We start from the raw sequence: 8,404 nt of genomic DNA on the forward strand, positions 1-8,404 counted from the left end.
GGGAAAGGCAGCAGGAATTAACCGCATGTGACCCCCCTTTCCTGGCTTCCCCGCTCTTTCAACGGCCGAGCCCGAGTTCCCGGAGGTCTGGGTTGCAGCCCCGGTCGGGGGCGATGGGGATATACCCTGTGCCCTGCTCTGCGCTCTATTCCCTCCGGACCGTCAGTACCACCGCGCATCCCTGGCCGGCTTTCCCTCTCCTCACCCCCCGGTATAATATCCCCAGGGAATGTTCTCCGCAAGTCACCCTCGCTCGTCTGGAGAGCAAGGAGGCCTTTGCATCCCGAGCAGGATTAGGGCCAGTATCTCTCCACGCCCGGGCTGGCTGAGAGCCGCTGGGGCAATGCTAACCTCCCTTCCCTTCTCCCCCGCCGTCCTTGCCTGCCCCGCTGGCGGGTGGAGAGCGTGGCACCACGCACCGGGCTCCCTGTGCCCCAGGACTGGGTGACTTCGTACGACCGGTCCTCGGTGTCACCTTAAACCGCGTCACTTTAATGATGTTTGTGGGTACCGCTTTCAAAGGGCCAAAGTGTGTTTGCGTGGTTTAAGGTCACATTTGTGAGTCGAAAGATGTCACACAACAGACACAACAGTTAGAAGGAGCTGACAAACAGGAAACGGGATTCTATTTTTAGGGTGTAATAGGAAGTTAGTGTAAGCGGTCAGAAGCTTCCTATATGCCTCCGAGCAGCTTCCATTCATTCAGTCATCCATTCATTCATTCATGCGTTCAATAACAACAACAGGGGAAAACAAACATTCCCGTTCTGTTTCTCATCCCATCCTTCCCGGGAAGTTCTGCTGAGGTGTTGGCTAGGGTGGGCTCTGCAAGCGGAGTCCCTCTTTCGGGTGGTTGATCTTGTTTTTTGGTTCATGGGGAGAGGTGCGAGGGCTGACGGCGTTCCTCGGGCGACGTTCCTCCAGAAGGAGTGTGCACGGGCTGAGGGCTGAGCTCTGGGATTGTGTATCCCCTCTCCCCAATTCACACCAGAGTCCGGGAGAGCGCTTTCTGTCTCACACCGGCCACAGCAGCTGGAAAGGTCCTAGGGAAACTTGTTTCAGGAATTACGTTTGTTCGTGGGTTTTTTGCGCGAGAAGCTCATGTACCCGCGTGAAGTAGATCTTGCAACAGGAATTTTTTTTAAGTGGCAGAGAAATGCTGGGGGGGACGGAGGGGGGACGGGAGGGAGGGGAAAAGGCAAAGATTAGATTAGTGAGGGATCTCCTGTTCTTTAGCAACAGCACGGAACCCACAAAGCATTTGAAAGGTGCTCGGGAGAGAGTGGAGATCTCCGGCAGAACGGTATGTGGAAAATCTCGAGAGAAGCGGAAAGCCAGGAAATATTCCCGCTGGCAGCGATCCGCTCCAGATGCATTTTTGCGGAGAGGCTCCCTCCGCGAGTGCACGGGACTTTCCCCGCTGGAGCGCGGCTGTGGCGGCCGCCAAACGCGCGCCCCCGCCCCGTCCGCGTGGCCGGCGCTCCGCGCGTGTCCGCGGCCGCACGACGGTGTGTGCAAGGCAGCTGCCCGTACGGCCCCGGCAGAGCAGCTTTGCCCACTTTATTTACAGCTCCCAGAAGCTCAGCAAAATATCTCTCATTGCATCTGCCGATGACATTTTTCCCCTGGCATCCCAAGTCTGTTTACCCCAAAACACACGTCCTCCTCCCTCTAGTATGTCATATTGCCATCGTCTTAATAGCAGCTGAGTGGTGAGGATAGGCACCCGCAAAAGGAGGTCACCTCCTCAAGCTGGAAAAGAGCCATTTTAAGGAGAGACTGCGGAATTCGAGCGCTGCCAGCGCGAGAGCGAAAGCGGAGCGGAGGCTCCTCTGGATTTCAACCTACTAACACCATAACAGACAGGCAGGCGTCAATGGCTTTCCATACCGCGAGTGTGAAGGAAGTGGCAGGGAAGCAGAGGGGGAGGTAAACCCCAGCCCAGCCTTGCAGATGGATCACACACGCCGCTTTCTATATTGTAGCCTGGGTCAAAATAATAGGAGTCAGAAGGGGAAAGATCCAGAGAGAACCAGCCACTGTCTCTTGTACAGATTTGTAGCGAAGCCTTGGCTGTGATTAAAACCTTACAGATAGATTCATTCAACGTGTGGCTCCGCAGAGAGTCGCAGATTGGAGCTTTTTGTTTGGTTAATGTTTTGTTGTGTTGTTGTCGTTGGTTGTTGTCCCTGATGGGGGGTATGTGTATGGGGGGGAGGGGGGGAGTGTATACCTGCTTTAAAATGCAATTAGGTTTCAAGCGAGTGGCTGCTCAGCTGGAGGCAGGTACCCCCGCGGAGGCCCTGGCCACCCGCCTCCTCCCGCACCTGGTCAGGTGTGCACCCACACCGCCTTCAGTGAAATCCCGCTGACAGGTCTCTCCCTCTGCCCATACGGCGAGCCTGGTCTGGATGTACGCGAGCCCCGCAGAGAGACTGAGCGCTTGGCTGTGCCTCCTTCGCCCCTCCGCTGGGACCCTTACGTGGCAGCGGTGTGGGGAGATCTTCCCCTCCGAGGGTCGGGGGACCTCCCCGAACGCAGCCGCAGGTTTGCAGACCTCCGCCTGTGAGGCTTTCACTTGGCAGGAGTCCCCGCCTGCCCGGGTGCTGCTGAAGCAGATGTTTGTTTTAGCGGGGACTTATGTTGTTTTGTTTTCTTTTCAAATGAAAGAAAAAGAATCCTAACAACAATGAAATAAAAAAACCTTTATCTGGCAGAACAAGATGAAATGCAATTAAAAACTAAAAACAAAACAAAACAAAAACCCCAACCCGCCACCACTCTTAAATGCCCATCTTGGAAGGGCTCAGAGGAGAATGGAAACTCGAGGCTCTTTTAAATCATCAGAGAGGCTGCGATTTCTCCTGCGGTAGCGGCCAGTCTCACCCCCGAGCCAAGCGCCGCGCCGAGCCCTCCCGAGCCCAGACACGCCGGGTTCAGCCTCGGCTCCCCACGGCCACTCGTGTGCCGAGCCGGTGACACCAGCGGGGAACGTGTCACCCCGGCTGCGCTCTGGAAGTCTCGGATTCCAGCGAGAGAAAGCAGAGGCTTTAATTACGGCAAACGGCGCGGTGTCCTCTCTCTTCAGTCTCTTTGCCTTCGTTTATTTTTAGTACACTTCAAATGTCTACACATTTCCCTTGTTGAGATCACTGCAATTATTTACTCTGCCTTTAGGGATGCATTTACCCAAGCAATGAATGGAAATGTAGTAAACACTGCGCAAAGTCAATGCAGTTATTAAGGTTTATTTATTAGGAAGAGAAGTAAATATCTCGGCTTTACTTGTTTCTTCGGGCAGACTCGTTATCTAGAGTAGATTGCAAGGAGAGTTCTTCACTTATTCCCGTGTAATGAGCTTGCTTTATACGTTTATCTCGCATCTGGATCGAGCTACAGCCTCTTTTGTCAGGGTCTCAGCGGACTATAAAAACAAATCTAAAAGTTAATTTAGAAGGATAATCCGGAGGGATGCATTATCTGATCTCTCTGTAGAAACTTAGCTAGGTAAGGTCCCGTATCTGAAGGCGTAAAGAAATACATACAAACAGAGCATCGCCTCCAGCAGCCTGAATTCCTCCTGCATCCACCGTCCGGAGCGGGAAGGCTCCTGACACTGAGCGCGGTTTCACTGGCAGAGTGAAACTGCTTTGCCGGACTGACTGGTCCTAGTGTAACCAAGGCGTTGCGATATGGAGGCGTTATCCTCCATATCGCAAGAATTATTATATTTCACGAGTTGAGATAGTCACCTTTCTCCACCTGTTTGCCCTGACCCCTCTCCCCTCGACCTCTCACGGAATAAAGGCAGGAGGAAGGGACGCTGGGGGACGTGGGCGGTAAGAACACGTTCGGTATCTGCGGCGTGAGGCGCGGGAGGTATTCCGGGTTTCTGACAGCTGGATCTGAAACAAATCAGATCTGGATTAACTTGCCTGTTTTGTGAATTGTCTGCATTTGAGCAAGCAGCCCTCACCCACTCCGCTTCTGGCAGGTTTTGTTACACGTGCCTCTATAAATATATTATCTCTACCCTCTTTCCTCGTTTGAGATCTCTGTTTAACAAAACAGAAAACAGAACGAGGAGAAGCGATTTTCTTTTTTAAATGAAGACATTTATAAGTAACCTAATTTCGTATCGTGGAAGTAAATTTCATGCTAGGATATATTTTGCACAACATGTAATCTTTTACAGCCGGAAGGCATTTAATTAAAGCCATATTCGGAGAAGCACGGCTTCAAAGCAGTCATACGACCACATACCTCATTCATATTCAGGATCCGTCCGTGATTTCATATTGTTCTAACATGGGACATCGCCTCTACGGCGTAACTCTGCAAGGCCTGGGCAGCATGAGAGATAACACAAAGGAGGGAAGCACGGAACAGCATGGGCGCGCTTTACCAGGAGGAGAGGTGTCTGTTTAACTCAAATGCCACCGCTTTCTGCTTTTCAGTTCTCTGCATTCTGCCGGAGGAACTCCCAGCAATTCACATGCACTAGCTGGGGGCTGGGAGGAGAGGGAAAAGTCCACCAAGGATGAGCCAGGGTTAGGCACCCCGAGCTGGGTGCTCCCACTTCGTTTCCACATGCTGCTGCCCACTTCATGTTGCCCTAGGAAATGCGTGTGTGGGGACAAGGTTTGATCACATACTTTGCCATCTCCCCAGAATAAGGCCGGGGATCTTTTGGCAGTCTCATTTCCTAGCATTTTGGGCTGGACGGGAAGCGGTCATGCAGACTCACACACCCTACGGCTAAAGGGGGATCTCTGGAGAGAGAGGGGATGGCGCCCTGCCGGCACTGCTCACGGGCATCTGTGAACTTTTTATCGCACTCACACCCTTTGAACGACAAACACACTTTCTGTTTAAGTTTTTGCCCCATCTCCTGCTCGACTGTCGGGTTACTCAGATGAAGATCAGGGGTGTAGGAAGGGAAGAGCCCAGGCCCGAGGTGAGAGCGGGGTTCAGCTCGACATCCCATGGTCTGCGGATCTCAGGTGCCGACTGTCCCTGTCCTTCCCGGCTCCGTCGATGGGACACTATCTCTTTCGTTGAAATTACTGGTACACCCGCCCTGAATTCGTCGAGAGCTGAATCTGCTCCCCCTTGTACTGTTTCTCTATGGTAATTTTTGCCTAAGCGGGTGCTTGGTGCTGCCGCCTTTCCCTTGCCATCCCCGGGGCCGCTGGTGCGAAAGGTTGGTTCTCGGGGAGCCAAGGGACTTGGGTGCTCCGGGCTCTTGTCAGCAAGCACTTTTGTTTTTTTCTCGAAAAGGATGGCAAAATGCTTCCAATGAACCGGGGAAAAGCGAAGCGAAATAAACGCACAACAAATTTTGCCCCTAAATAAATCACCTCCCTATCCAGCCCTAAGCAAAATAAACATGCAGCAAAATGAGTCACCCCCGCGGCCGCCCTGCCTCGAGTTGGGGCTGCTTCGTTTCAGAGGGGATAAAATTCAGCGGCGAAATCAAATCAGAAAGGTTCTGGTTAGTTTCCTTGTACCGGTAATTAAAAATATTAATTGGTTGTGTCGACAGCTTAAAAAGACAGGTGTTGCTAAAAAAGCGTCATTAATCTTCCAGTTATTACCAAACGGCGATGGGAACCGGACTGGGAGAAGGAGCCGATTGTTTACGAGGGTCTTTCAGGGTTTAAGAATGGAGATTATAAATATACTACTGCTAATGGGACGACTTTCTCCATTCCTTTGAAAAATGAAAATAAATCAAATGGCCTGCCTGCAGCCCTCAGCTGGGGCAGGGTGGAAAGTCTCTCATGGACTTTGACCCGTTTAAGATACTTTAATGTAATTTATTTTGTGCAGATATATACGGTTAAAAGTGGGGACAATTACTCATCCTTTCTGTCTTCGCATTTGGTTGTTTTTTGGGTTTTTTTTTTTTGGTCGGGTAACTTGTGGCCCGTGAACAAAGTAAGTTTTTCACAAGTTTTCGGTACACCAATCTAAACTTCAAAGGCTCTGACTAGCTGCTTTGTCCATGGGGCAAAGTAAGAGTCAGTGGCGTTGCAGCCTAGGTGTGTAAGAGTGAGGAAAGGCGTAAATCCAGGCCCCCGGCATGAGACCCGACCCCGGCTTTTCAAATGGGTGTGCTGGGGGTTGTTTGTTGATTCCTTTGTGGCTCTGGCTTGCTTGGCCGCGCCCGGCCACCACACGGCCGCGGGTGGCGGGACCCAGCAAACTCCCCCGAGGGGAGAAGAGTTGCGGGTGCGGCAGGGGAGCTGTGCCCGTGTCCCGTGTCCCTGTGCGCCCGTCGAGGGCACCGGCCCCCTCCGGGGAGCCCAGAGCCGCCCTTCGAGGGAGATTCCTGGGGCTTCAGCCGGGGGCCTCCCCAGAGAGAAACCAGCCCCTGCTGCCTCTAGGAGACTCGGGGCCGGTCCCCTCCCGCTGCTCGGGGCAGCGTGGCCGGGCCGAGTGCCGGGGCTCCGGGCCGGGCTCAGTGCCGGGCTCAGGGCCGGGGCTCAGGGCCGGGCTCAGGGCCGGGGCTCCGGGTCGGGCTCCTCGGGCCGGGCTCAGGGCCGGGCTCCCCGGGTCGGGCTCCCCGGGTCGGGCTCCCCGGGTCGGGCTCCCCGGGGCCCGCGGCCTCCCCGCACCGCCGCGCGCGCCGCACGTGACGCGGCGCGGAGCATGCGCGCGGCGCCGGCCCCGACGGGCTCGACGGCGGCGCCCGAGGGCGGCCCCGAGCGCCCCGTCCGGCCGGGCCCCGGCCCGCAGCGTGCCCGCAGCCTGTCCGCCGAGGCGTCGCGTCCCCACGCCGAGGAAAGCTCCGAGGCGGCGCAGCAGCCTTTGAAGCCATCCCGCCCGACGGGTTGCTTAAAGTCCTCCCGATGGGGCTGTCCCCACCCGCCAGCCGGCGCGGCCTCGCCCGTGCTCTGCTCTCCTCTCCCAGCCCGGTGCCGCCTCCGGCGCTCGGCCCGTGCCGGTTCTGTTCCGTCGGCCCCTTCTCTCCGTGGCCGGTGGCACCTTACGGTGCGCCCGTCTGTTCCTGTCCACACCGCCTCTCTCTGCTCCGTGCGCAGGGCCGGGGGGTCCGACCACAGCTCCCTACAGGGTAAACGCCCCCTAAATAATCTCCGAACGCCTCCCATCCGCTCGCACGGGCTGTCCCTCAGCCGGGTTTGTTATCGAGGGTCCTCCCGCACCCGGCGGGAGCTGCGGCGGGCGAGGCCGGGGCCGGGCGGCGGCGGCTGCCCGGGTGCTCCGAGGAGCCCCGCTGCCCCCGCGGAGCAGCCCGCTCCGCAGCAGCCTTCCTGACGGGCTGCGCACCCGTCCTGCGGCCGAGCCCCCGGGGAAACGCAAGGCAGCACAACGCAGCCTCTGCCTACTTCGGATCGGTAATAACTTTCCCCCTCACTTGTTCTAAAACAACAAAACACAGACTTCCCTGAAGTGGTTTTTATTTTCACAACAAGGGATATTCCCTGCATTGCACACATAGACACAACGCATGCACACGCGTACACACACACACACGCACACACACACATATATTAACCAATAGAAAAGCCAGATACGAGGGCTTGATGCTCTGCTGTGACATGAATAATTGTTGCATCGTGTAACTTCCTACATCTTGGTTTTAATTTGCAGTGAACCAAACAAAGATATTTGCAATTTTTAAATAAGCACTCTGTGTAATAAATGGGAACATTGTGCATGAATGCTGTTTCTTCCCCTTTTCTTTAGAAGACATTATTAGCTCTGACAGCATGCAGCTCAGGTTTGGAGGAGAGGATTTTGTAAAGGGATGATAGACAGGAAGGGCAGCAATCATGGGCTTCTTGGGCTAAAGCTTTTTTTCTTTTTTATCAGAATGTTCTGTTCGATGCCATTTATCCTTGATGATAGAAAATTGCTCTGTTGCCAGGACGCTGCTGCTGAAATAGAGGGCAGGAGCCACATTTCCATTTTGCAGCTTGAAAGCTATTCAAATGAATTTGCAGAAAGGGGGGAAAATCTCGAGATAAACAAATGAGAATAAATCGAGTTCCCCTTTCCTCTCTTTTCTTTCTCTCTCTCTCTCTTTTTTTTTTTTTTTTTTTTTTTTTTTTTTTTTTTTTTTTTTTTGGGGTGTGTATGTGTGTACATGTGAGGGACCTATTCATTTTCTACATAAGGATTTTAGTTCATCAGTGTTTGCAGCACCTGGGAAGTGCTCCAAATCAGAGAACACTTATTTTGCTGCTGTTCCAGCCACTGAACGTATAAACATATTAGAGAAATTTACCTGTGTGTGCAGATATGCAGGCACCCACGATTTCCTTACACGTGTGTATATACAGCCAGACCCAGAAATGCAGTGCTGTGTATTCCTCTGCGTGGATACCAAAGACATGCACCACCACCTTACAGTAAATGTGATTTCTCCCAACATTTA

The 8,404-nt window shown here is 53.8% G+C and overlaps 1 long non-coding RNA gene across 1 annotated transcript in view; it reads right to left on the reverse strand.

Annotated features, from left to right (window-relative positions):
- The window catches only part of LOC134558228 (uncharacterized), a 6,333-nt gene extending 2,080 nt beyond the window's left edge, over positions 1 to 4,253 (reverse strand). The window contains exons 1-3 of the long non-coding RNA XR_010082322.1: positions 3,546 to 4,253; positions 1,891 to 3,424; positions 1 to 1,043 (exon numbers count right to left, since the gene is read on the reverse strand). The exon at positions 1 to 1,043 is cut by the window's left edge and continues 2,080 nt beyond it. This is a non-coding gene — a long non-coding RNA (uncharacterized LOC134558228). The remainder of the gene's footprint in view (positions 1,044 to 1,890; positions 3,425 to 3,545) is intronic.
- Positions 4,254 to 8,404: the final 4,151 nt, after the last annotated feature.

This window comes from Prinia subflava, chromosome 1, assembly GCF_021018805.1.
Source record: "Prinia subflava isolate CZ2003 ecotype Zambia chromosome 1, Cam_Psub_1.2, whole genome shotgun sequence".
Lineage (NCBI taxonomy): Eukaryota > Metazoa > Chordata > Aves > Passeriformes > Cisticolidae > Prinia > Prinia subflava.